This window comes from Muntiacus reevesi, chromosome 12 (genome assembly GCF_963930625.1).
Source record: "Muntiacus reevesi chromosome 12, mMunRee1.1, whole genome shotgun sequence".
NCBI lineage: Eukaryota > Metazoa > Chordata > Mammalia > Artiodactyla > Cervidae > Muntiacus > Muntiacus reevesi.
Window position 1 is genome coordinate 70,485,181 of NC_089260.1, and position 12,632 is coordinate 70,497,812.

Below are 12,632 nucleotides of genomic sequence, written 5' to 3' on the forward strand. Positions count from 1 at the left end.
TAGATGAAGGTGCAGCTCCAGGAACACCTGAGTCAAGACAATGGGAGATGGGCAGTCAGCGTGGTTTGGCCTGCAGGGAGGTAGACGAAGGGCTGCAGTGGAAAAGAGTAATGGTCACCTCCGGGGTGGGGCAGCACTGGGGGACGAGAGCTGAAGGACCCCTCCACTGGTACTGTCAGAGGTCAGTTCTTTGCTAGATTTAAAGTGAGTGGATTAACCAAATACCCCTAAAAAGAAGTAAGCCTTGGAAGGTAAGCATTCATCTAATGGACATGAGATGAGCATCCTCGGTGGCTCAGCGGTAAAGAATCTGCCTGCAATGCAGGAGATGCAGGAGACACAGGTTCAATCCCTGGGCCAGGAAGACCCACTGGAGGAGGAAATAGCAAGCCACTCCAGTATTCTGGCCTGGAAAAACATCCCTCCGTCCATCTGGTAGGCTACAGTCCATAGGGTTGCAAACAGTAGGACACAAGACAGGTGGATAGATAACAGGCTTTAGTATAAGAGATGAGACTAGTGAATGTTTAGAATATGGGGATGAACATAGTTATTTGACCTCCAAAGCCCTGGGAGTGACAAGATGGTTTGGGCGAACAGAGGAAATTATGGCTCCAGACCTCACCCCAAAGTTCCCATGCTTCACTCAGCACCAGGAACAGGGGAAATGACCGGCACGCCTGACTAATCTGGGGGCTGGCCCCGTGAGTCAGTCCCCACGCCAGTCTGCGTCTGCAAACTCTGTTCCTCCCCCTGCAGTGACTCCCCCCTTCCTCGAGTTTTCCATTTCCTTCCTTGGTAAAGATTTCCATTTATTTCATACCAGAGTAAGCGGCAGCCTTGAATCACAACAGCGAACATTTTCTGACATCAATTGCCACAGCTTAAAGAGGCTTGGGCTCGACAGACTGTAAAGTTGTTCGAGGGATCTGGAGCTGAGTGACAAAATGCCCATCAGGAGGCGTAAACCTGTCGACGGCAATTACCCACCAGGGATCCTGGAGAGGTGGAAGAGGGAAATCTTATAAATCCAAGAGGCCCCGTTGGAATGACTTATTTATTGAGCATCATTTAATGGAGGCTCCCAAATGGACTTTGCTCTTCTGCATGATTTTTTTTTTTTTTTTTTTTTTTTTGCTTTCTTCCTATTTATCTGGAACACATCTGCATGTGGAAGAGAGTGTCGAGTAAGATGCCAAAGTCCTGCGAACCTTCCTGCTCTGGGTCAAAGTCAGCTGGCCAGATCCATCCACGGGATGGATGCGCTGACCACAGCCGCATCTCCATCCTCTGTCAGCAAATGGGGTCTTAGTAAATCTTCTCTTTAAGAAGGGAAGATGAATGGAAGCTAAACTATAATCAGCAAAGAAGCGCAGGTACTAAAATTAGCCAGGATGGGGGGTGTTTGCTATTCTGTGGCTTGGACAACATTCATGCTTCTTTCTATGTCTGCCCCGATCCATCACTGTCACACAGAGTCATCTCTGATGTTGACGCTCTTGTTGATTGTTTATGTTCAGTAGGAGAGCGAATAGGAAAATTTGGCAGTGGGTGCCAGGCCACCTGCTGAGGGTCAGGGGCTATTTTTCTCTTCCTCAAGGACAAGGAGGGGATGGCAGGGATGCAGGTGGGTTCCAAGGAGAACTGAAACCAAGGATTTGAACTCATCAAGTGTCTTTCCCTCAGCCCATATCTCCTTTCCATCTCTCTCCATGACTCAACTGCTTTATCCCTTTATTTTGGGAAATATGGCAACTGGGGCTTACAAATTTCACACTTTTGAACTCTCATGGGTGAAGAACAACATGATGACTTTCTCAGTGCAAGTTGAGAGAAACTTACAAAAGATTCTGTTGGATCAGCTTGGGTCAGTTGCCCATTGTCAAATGATCAGCTATTATCATGTGGGTTACAGTGGGGGTGGGGTGGGGTGGGGAGGTATTCTGCTGGAAAGAGTAGTTTTCACTTCTTATTCAAACCAAATCAAATCAAACTGGTGGTGGGGGCAAAATCTGAAGTTATCCATTACCCCAAAAGTCTTTCTTCAGAGTCCATTACAGTGATTCGGCAATTTATCCAAGATGGCCTTATCTCAAAACTCGCTGAACCTGGGGGTACTTGACCACCTTTATTCTGCTTGGATCATCACAAAGAGAATTGCTGCTTCACGTCTGGTCCTCGCTAACACAGAGAGAATCCACGGGCCTAGCAGCTTCTCTGTGGCTCATTCTCAGAAATTGCTTTATTTCCTTATTTGCAAGGGGCCACTGGCTACCCTAAACAGTAACCTTTCCCCTGCAGCCATCTCCAGCTTTTTGACGAGATCACAGGCCATTTCATTTCATAATCAGGTTCTTTTATGATTCCCCCAAGCACGAAAATCAAATGCCACCCGAGCCTCAAATCTTAACTCAACAAAGAAAGCTAAGAGAAGGTGCCAAGCAGAGAATGGCTTTGGGACTGACAGTACATCTGTTAACAGATCTGCCCCCTGCTTTACCCTCAAGTCTGTATGCTTCCTTGCCTTCCTACCAAAGTAAACATGTCTCTGTGTGGATTTTATTTGAGAAGAATGGGTATCTTAAGGGGAAGAAAAATAAATGAGAATTTATTGAGCACTTCCAGCTCTTTGGGCATGAGAATCAACACACCTCCCTGGGCAGACCATCAAGTCTCCAGACAATTCTTGTAAAAAGACTGTCCTTAACTGTTTTAAATCAGTTTTACCCAGTGGATTTAGTTCAACCCCTTAGGGCCTCCAAGAATATGTTATCTGACAAATACTTGTGGACACCTACTATGTGCTGGCCACTACACAGGACCCGCCTTTTATATGTGTGAAGATGGCTCTCACAAACCACTAGTTATCACTCCTGGCTAAATCAAAAGGGAAAAGTTTATTTTATGCCAGAAGGTAGGCTTATTAATAGTTGGCAATATAGCCTGAATATAAAATCTACTACCATCATAAGCACTAATTATTTACACATGTAAAATTTACAAAGCCCTGAAGCTCAGCTATAGGCAGTTTTACCTTCACTCAGCCAGAGACAGGACCACACAATAGACAGAGTGTGAACTTTGGAATCAGAGAGAACTGGGTTCCGGTCGTTGCCTCTTCACTCACAAGCTATGCAAACTTAGGCAAGTCTATAAAACAGAAACAGCTGACTCTCAAGTTGTGCAAGCATGCTCGGTTGTGTTCGATTCTCTGCGACCCCATGGCTGTTCTGTGGGATTTCCCAGGCAAGAATACTGGAGTGGGTTGCCATTTTCTTCTCCAGAGGATCTTTCCAGCCCTAAAAATTAGTGCCACAATGAGAATTAGAGATTATTTAAATAAAGCCTATGACCCAGAACCCTGAAAAGTGAATAATAACTCTCAGCATAGCCCCTATTTGCATTAAAGAATCTACTGGAATTCATAGAATGGTGTAGCCATAGGGGATTTTGAAGATCATTTAGTCAAGCACTCTTAAATCAGCAGATGGTGAAAATAAGACCAAAAGGCTTTGCCTCAGAACACACAGAAAAATCAGAGAAAGAACTCAAGGCTCCTGGTCACCTTCCTGTGAGCCCCCAAACCTTGGAATCTGGTGTAGAAGACTTGGGACACTGGGATAGATGGCGGGAAATTCCAAGGGGATGTAACCATATCCTGTTATGCCAGAGCAGCCCTAAGTAGACTTTTTCAGCATATTGGTGTTCCATACAAGCTTTTATTTAGCAAAAATGGGCTCTACAGCTTTATATAGAAAGTCTACCATCTCTTTCCTTAAAACACCTTGTTCCAATGCCTTCGAGAGCAGACATAGATTCCGAGCCTCCCAGAAGTTTCATCTCTGGAGAATTATATTTTGTAATGTGCATATTCACATAGGCTGTCAAGCTTTAATTAGTCTGCCTTTGATTGTGAGAGACTTTACCTACCAAGATCAACGTATTCCCCACCTCCTGGTTCTCCCATTAAAAACCCATTTTAAAGGTTTAGCTCAATTATCTGAGTTGAGCGGCTGGTTCGGAACTATTTCAAATAATAGAGGCAGGGCAGATAATTGGAAGCATTTTTCACGGCTGAGATAAGGAGTGGAATACAGAGGCCATCTAAGCGTAGGGAGCAGAGTTGTTCTCAGAACTTTCATTTGAAAAGATTTGCCCACTGAGTACAAAGAACTTGCAGCCATCAGAGATCATGCAGCTTGCTATCTCCTGCCCAAGAAAGCATATATTTGGATAGAAAAATGAATCTAAATTTAATAGCAGAGTGATGGGGATAAAATTTAAGTGGGTAAGCATTTTTTTGCTCTTAGCTTACCTTCAGAATCATCCATTGAGGAGAAAAGGGCAAACACTCTAAATTGATGGGTAGATTTGCATCAAGTCCCTTCTTAGCTCTTGGACCTCGTCCATTGACTCACTTCATCCAGCCAAGAGAGTTGCTTGTCATCCTGTGAATAAGAAATGCCACCCTCGGGTACCACCTTCTCTTACATGCTCTATCCTTTGCCTAAATGCCCTGGCCCTGCTTATCCATGCGGGAACCTCTGGACCAGCGCTGCCTCCCGTGTGCAGCCTTCCCTGGTTCTTGCAGCCAAAGGAGATGCTTCTTCACGTCACTCATTATGCCTGGGCTGCAGTGCCATTCTAACACTTACCGGTCCCTGTTATCATAATTCAAATATAATTATAATAGTTACAGCAACCACCGAAATATCTCTTCATTCCCACATCAATCTACTATGATTGATATCATTTTCTCCACTTTATGGGGAAGAGAATTGAAGCATGGAGGATGAAGGAAATTGCTCAAGGTCACAGAGCTAGTGAGCAGTGACCCTCTAATGAGAACCTAGGACTGATGTCAAGCTGTGAACCACTCTATCTTTCTCTCCAGGAAACATGAAGTACCAGACAATGGCAGGCTCTGTTTTCTTTATATTTCCCAAACCAGGCAAACTTCTGGTTCTCAATAATGACTTGCTGACAGCGTGTGGAATGGACACATTTGATTTTGCCCACTTGGGTTACACATGTTCACCCTACCGGCTTACACACGTGCAACACGGTCACTCCCCTCCCCAAGTAAAGACCCCTTCTGAAGTCCAATAATTTAGGAGGTGAAGTTCAAGGGCTTTTCTGAGTCCCCCTCATTTACTCCCACTCTCTATGATGTCCCAAGAAGATAGTAGCATTCTGATTTTTCACCACTTCTCTCAGAACTACAAGTACATTGGTTGTATACCTACATCTCAAGTTTCTACAGGGTAAAAATTTGTCAAATATTTGCTACAGCATAAAATAAATCTCCATTTTCCAGCCTCCAATAAGAGCTTTCTCACTGCCCAGTAGCTGAACTGTCAGCCAGCAATATAGATACATAAATAGATAAATAGATAATAGTGGCACCTTCTCTTTCACGTGTCAGTTTCTACATCCATCAAAATACATTTGATTATATTATGGCAACACGGAGCCTGTAAGTCTCCATGGTTAAGGCCAATAAAATTTATTTCAGTTCAATTCAGTTTAGTCCAATTCAGTCCCTCAGTTGTGTCTGACTCTTTGCGACCCCATGGACTGCAGCATGCCAGGCTTCCCTGCTCATCACCAACACCCAGAGCTTTCTCAAACTCATGTCCATTGAGTCAATGATGCCATCCAACCATCTCATCCTCTGTCACCCCCTTCTCCTCCTGCTTTGAGTCTTTCCCAACATCAGGGTGTTTTCCAGTGAGTCAGTTCTTCAAATCAGGTGGCCAAAGTATTGGAGCTTCACCTTCAGCATCAGTTCTTCCAATGAATATTCAGAACTGATTTCCTTTAGGATGGACTGGTTAGATCTTCTTGCAGTCCAAGGGACTCTGAAAAGTCTTCTCCAACACCACAGTTCAAAAACATTAATTCTTCAGCGCTCAGCTTCCTTCATAGTCCAACTCTCATATCCATACGTGACTACTGGAAAAACCATCAGTTCAGTTCAGTTGCTCAGTCATGTCTGACTCTTTTTGACTCCATGAATCACAGCACATCAGGCCTCCCTGTCCATCACCTACTCCTGGAGTTTACACAAACTCATGTCCATAACCATAGCTTTGACTAAAAATTTATTTTTTTTAATTTTTGTTTTATATTGGAATGTAGTTGGTTTCTCAGTCATGTCTGACTCTTTGTGACCCCATGGACTGTAGCCCACCAGTCTCCTCTGTCTACGGGATTCTCCAGGCAAGAACACTGGACTGGGTAGTCATTCCCTTCTCCAGGGGATCTTTCTGACCCAGATACTGAACCCAGGTCTCCTGCACTGCAAGCAGACTACCTTCTGAGCCATGGATTTACGATGTTTGTTAGTTTCCAGTGTATGGCAAAGTGATTCAGTTATATGCATGCATATATCTATTCTTTTCCAAATTCTTTTCCTGAAAACAAAGATACAAATTAACTTATTTAAAGAACAGAAACAGACTCACCAACTAAGACCAATGCTATTTGTGCAAAGCAGACTGGCAGGGAGGCTTTAGTCATTGTTGGCAATTGTGGAAGTAGGCTGATGGAGACTCCATATCAGGTCAAGCTTTTATAATCTCCGCAGCAGAGACAGGACCTGAGAAACACCCATTGGCTCTTGAAGTTTCTTTCCAGAAATGCACGTCTCTTTCACTGATACTCCGCTGATCAAAACAAGTTACATAATGTTGCGTACCCCATCTGTGTGACGAGGAAGGGAGCCCCAGACTGTCCATGGGTGACCCTAATACACCCTCACCTTACGATCAACCATGCCAAGATATAAAGTTTAGCTTGAGTGGCAGAAACTCAGCACCTAAGAATATTTCCAAGAAGTTTGCTGTTTGAGGTGAAGGGAATGTCACAATCTACTCTCAGGAGGAAGTCAGGGTGCACCATGATAAAACCCAAGGAGTAATACACAGAAGTTGCTGAAGATCATGATTTCTCCACAACTACATAAAGCTCAAAATAGTTGATGGTTATCTAAGAAATATTAAAGACAAGAGCAAATAAAGCCATACTGCTGACATTTGGAATCTGCTATTTATTAACATTGCTTTATACCTAAGTAATATTTTATTAACAGCATATAAGATGGTAAGCCAAAGACTCTCAGTTTTCTTCTGTTTCTGATTTTATTTTTGTTTTTCCCTAGTGCAGACATCCCACAGCTGAGTTTGTAACACTTAGAAAATTGCTTAAACTCTTACCTGTAGATAGGGATAAAAGTGATCCCAAACCTACCCTGTTTACTTCATGGGGTTGTTAATAGGATTTTTAAAAATCACATATGGGAAACGCTTCTGTCAGCTTTGAAACAAATCCAGCACCCTAACCATCCTGGGGAAGAGATCCATGTCGCTGTTCGTAAGCAATACAATCAGGGCCCACAGTATAGAAAGATTCACTTACCAGGATCCAATACCTATTTACTTGTTAAGTTCAACATTTTAAAATAAGATTCTATTTTTTTTATAAAATAATAAAGACAAAGAATTTGTGAAAATGTGTTTTAAACTAGTGTTTTGTATTTCATAGCTAAACTCTCAAATCTCTCAGTGCAGTAATATATTGATGAATATGATTATCCTAGTCTTACCTACAGAGAAGGCAATGGCACCCCACTCCAGTACTCTTGCCTGGAAAATCCCATGGATGGAGGAGCCTGGTAGGCTGCAGTCCATGGGGTCGCTACGAGTCGGACATGACTAGCAACTTCACTTTCATTTTTCACTTCCATGCATTGGAGAAGGAAATGGCAACCCACTCCAGTGTTCTTGCCTGGAGAATCCCAGGGACAGGGGAGCCTGGTGGGCTGCTGTCTATGGGGTCGCTAAGAGTCGGACATGATTGAAGCGACTTGGCAGCAGCAGCAGCAGCAGTCTTACCTAAGCTAAAATTACGAAATGACCTAATAATATTTGTGAAAATACGAAATTGCAATAATGAAAAGTGCAGTGATAGAAATACCAAATGACAAGAGGGCATAAAAATAGATGTTTGACTTAGAAGGCTAGATCAGAGACAGCTTTCCCCAAAGACGTGACGAGCAGTCAAGGATCTGGATGACGAGTAGGAGAGAACTGGGTACAGGGAGGAAAGGGCACTGCCCTTAGAGAGGCTGTGCTCGCCCACTCAGCAAATATTTACTGAGGGTATAGTGTTCACCAGACACTGCAATTAGATGCTTAGAATGTAATAACGAACAAGACCGTCCCTGCCTTTATGGCAATTACAGTATTAAAGGAGATAGACATTTAAGTAAACGGTTCTAATGAAGTGTGATAATGCTTTAAAATGAGAGGTATGGGGACTTCCCTCGTGGCCCAGTGGTTAAGAATCTGTGTTCCAATGCAGGAGACATAAGAGACTCATGTCAAGGTATGGCTAAAACCAATACAATATTGTAAAGTAATTAGCCTCCAATTAAAATAGATTGATTAATTAAATTTTTTTTTTTTATAAAAAGAGAGACTCAGGTTGGATCCCTGGGTCAGAAAGATCCCCTTGAGGAAGGCATGGCACCCCACTCTGCTGTTTTGCCTGGAGAATCTCATGGACAGAGGAGACTGGTGGGGTACAGCCTGTAGGGTCACAAAGAGTAGGACATATCTGAAGCAACTTAGCACCCATGCACGGGGACTTCTCTGGTGGCCCAGAGGTGAAGAATGTGCCCTCCAATGCAGGGAATGTGGATTTGATCCCTGGTGGGGGAACTAAGATCCCATGTAAGACCTGATGCAGCCAGACAAATAAATATTTTTTAAAAAAAAGTAAATAGAATGAGAAGTATGGAGTGCTATTGGAATCCTGAGCAGCATAGTGTATGTGTTGGGGGTGGGAGGACGTGACACTCATATCAGCAGCTCTCCATAGGCAGTGAAAAATGTATACACCAAGATCTAAAATAGGAAAAGTCCTTGGACTTGTTTTGCCAACCTGTTTTGGGGAGAGATGCAGATGTGAATTTCTGTATAATTGAGATTCTGGGAGATGGAATCACTTTTCATATTCTAGGGCATTCTTTAATATTGCTTTTGGTGGCATGTCTGGGTTCCCATTGGAGCAGATCTTGCCCAGAGATTAGCTAGAAAGCTCCCCAATTTGACACACCCATCAGTTCCAATCATTCTACATGTCACCTATATTCCTGGCTTCAGTTCCAAACAGCATCCTTGGGGAGGGAAACTTTTCACTCTTCTACAAATGCAGGTGCCCTTTAGATCCTTCAGTGAATTACTACTGAGTACAGATCAGTCTCCTCAGTAGGGAGTCTGGACTTCTTGCCTGTTGGCTCATGGCCCAGGATAGGATAAAACAAACCAGCCTTCTTAAAATGAGAGCCTAAACTTGGGAATGCATAATTTTGCAATACTCTATTGGTCCAAATTGTCATAATCTCAGATTTAATAGGAGAAGAAATAGACTCTATATTTTAATGGATGAATATTAAGAAAATTTCAAATACCTATTTTTCATCAGTCAAGATATATGAGTGGACATCCTCTACATTCTTCTAGAGACAATAGAGATTCATTAGAGTTAAAAGCAAGGGAGAGATAGTGCCAGATAATAGTCTCAGATATACACACCATACATAGGCCTGCTTATTCGCTCAGTCATGTCTGACTCTAAGCAACCCCATGGACAGTAGCCTGCTAGGCTCCTCTCTCTGTGGGATTTCCCAAGCAAGAATGCTAGAGTGGGTAGCTATTCCCTTCTCCAGGGGATCTTCCTGATCCAGGGATTGAACACAGGTGTCCTGCACTGCACGCAGATTCTTTACCATCTGAGCCAACAGGAAAGCCTGCCATACACAGGAGGGTCATAAAACTGGAATTGAGGACCAATCCTCAGGACCAATCCTGAGGTAGTAACTGCCCTGCACTAAGAGGTACTCTAGTCTGTACTAAGGACAAAAGATGCTGGCAGCTGTCATTAAGAGTAGGAATGGGTTTTGCAGGGAAGAGATGAATTCAATTAATTTATAGGAAACAGAATCAACAGAATAGGTAAAATTGGGGATCAAGAAGGTTCAGGAATAAGCCCCAGGAAAGAGCATGGTGGGGCCACTAGCTGAGAGGAAGTTCAAGACAAGTATGCAGCCCCTTCTAGGAACAAGTGTGGCTCAGTCTTCTTGGCAAAACCCAAGATACTGAGTTCAGCTTGCAGCCCTTTTTTGAAACATAGCCAGAAGTAGTGATTTCAAGCATGAATTAGGTGGAAAAAGACGATTTGTTCAGTGTTAATGAAATATCAGCACTCGAGAGCCATTTCAGTTCTGCTTTAAACGAAATTTCCTTTTCTTTTCTGTTAGTAAGGGAGCAGAGGATATTTTCCTAATTCCACGCTATGCTCCTATTTACCATGGAGAGGATGGTAGCTTTTTAGCTTCACAGAGGGATGGTTTGGGCTCATTTGTTTATGCCCATGAAGCTTATTGTGAATGAAAATCTGTGTGGTATATGGTGAGTATTATTCTGACATATCTGGAACATCATTTTTGGTGACAGCTCTAAGGAAATTCCCTGGGCCACCTTCATTAACCTGATGCGCAGTGCATAGACAGTTCTGTGGACCCACTTTCTTCCAACAAATCTTCCTGAAAGGATGGGAGTTTAAAAGTATAATGTGACATCATTATAGGCAGATTAACATCTAGTTTCTCTGACATTGTCCATTTAACCTCCTGCTCTGAGATCATTTGAGAACTAAAAGCAGAAGATGCAGGACAATCTGGATTGGGTCTGAGATGAAGGCTGGAATTGGGGACCTGGTGGTTAGGATCTAGGAGGCACGGTTTGAAGTCAAGTGGCCTTACGATTAATGGAAATCTTTAATTTTTGTAGGGCTCTTACTTTAAAAAAAAAAACTGTCTTAGATCTCAATTTCATAGACTCTTTTTTCTTTAAACAAATTAATTTTATTTATTTTATTTTATTATTTTATTTTTTTTATTAGTTGGAGGCTAATTACTTCACAACATTTCAGTGGGTTTTGTCATACATTGATATGAATCAACCATAGAGTTACACGTATTCCCCATCCCGATCTCCCCTCCCACCTCCCTCTCCAGCCGATTCCTCTGGGTCTTCCCAGTGCACCAGGCCCGAGCACTTGTCTCATGCATCCCACCTGGGCTGGTGATCTGTTTCACCATAGATAATATACATGCTGTTCTTTCAAAACATCCCACCCTCACCTTCTCCCACAGAGTTCAAAATCTGTTCTGTACTTCTGTGTCTCTTTTTCTGTTTTGGATATAGGGTTATCGTTACCATCTTTCTAAATTCCATATATATGTGTTAGTATACTGTAATGTTTTTTATCTTTCTGGCTTACTTCACTCTGTATAATGGGCTCCAGTTTCATCCATCTCATTAGAACAGATTCAAATGAATTCTTTTTAATGGCTGAGTAATATTCCATGGTGTATATGTACCACAACTTCCTTATCCATTCATCTGCTGATGGGCATCTATGTTGCTTCCATGTCCTGGCTATTATAAACAGTGCTGCAATGAACATTGGGGTGCACGTGTCTCTTTCAGGTCTGGTTTCCTCAGTGTGTATGCCCAGAAGTGGTATTGCTGGGTCATATGGCAGTTCTATTTCCAGTTTTTTAAGAAATCTCCACACTGTTTTCCATAGTGACTGTACTAGTTTGCATTCCCACCAACAGTGTAAGAGGGTTCCCTTTTCTCCACACCCTCTCCAGCATTTATTGCTTGTAGACTTTTGGATAGCAGCCATCCTGACTGGCATGTAATGGTACCTCATTGTGGTTTTGATTTGCATTTCTCTGATAATGAGTGATGTTGAGCATCTTTTCATGTGTTTGTTAGCCATCTGCATGTCTTCTTTGGAGAAATGTCTGTTTAGTTCTCTGGCCCATTTTTTGATTGGGTCATTTATTTTTCTGGAATTGAGCTTCAGGAGTTGCTTGTATATTTTTGAGATTAATCCTTTTTCTGTTGCTTCATTTGCTATTATTTTCTCCCAATCTGAGGGCTGTCCTTTCACCTTGCTTATAGACTCCTTTGTAGTGCAAAAGCTTTTTACGTTTCATTAGGTCCCATTTGTTTAGTTTTGCTTTTATTTCCAATATTCTGGGAGGTGGGTCATAGAGGATCTTGCTGTGATTCATGTTGGAGAGTGTTTTGCCTATGTTCTCCTCTAGGAGTTTTATAGTTTCTGGTCTTACATTTAGATCTTTAATCCATTTTGAGTTTATTTTTGTGTCTTGTGTTAGAAAGTGTTCTAGTTTCATTCTTTTACAAGTTGTTGACCAGTTTTCCCAGCACCACTTGCTAAAGAGGTTGTCTTTTTTCCATTGTATATCCTTGCCTCCTTTGTCAAAGATAAGGTGTCCATAAGTTCGTGGATTTATCTCTGGGCTTTCTATTCTGTTCCATTGATCTATATTTCTGTCTTTGTGCCAGTACCATACTGCCTTGATGACTGTGGCTTTGTAGTAGAGTCTGAAGTCAGGCAGGTTGATTCCTCCAGTTCCATTCTCCTTTCTCAAGATTACTTTGGCTATTCGAGGTTTTTTGTATTTCCATACAAATTGTGAAATTACTTGTTCTAGTTCTGTGAAAAATACTGTTGGTAGCTTGATAGGG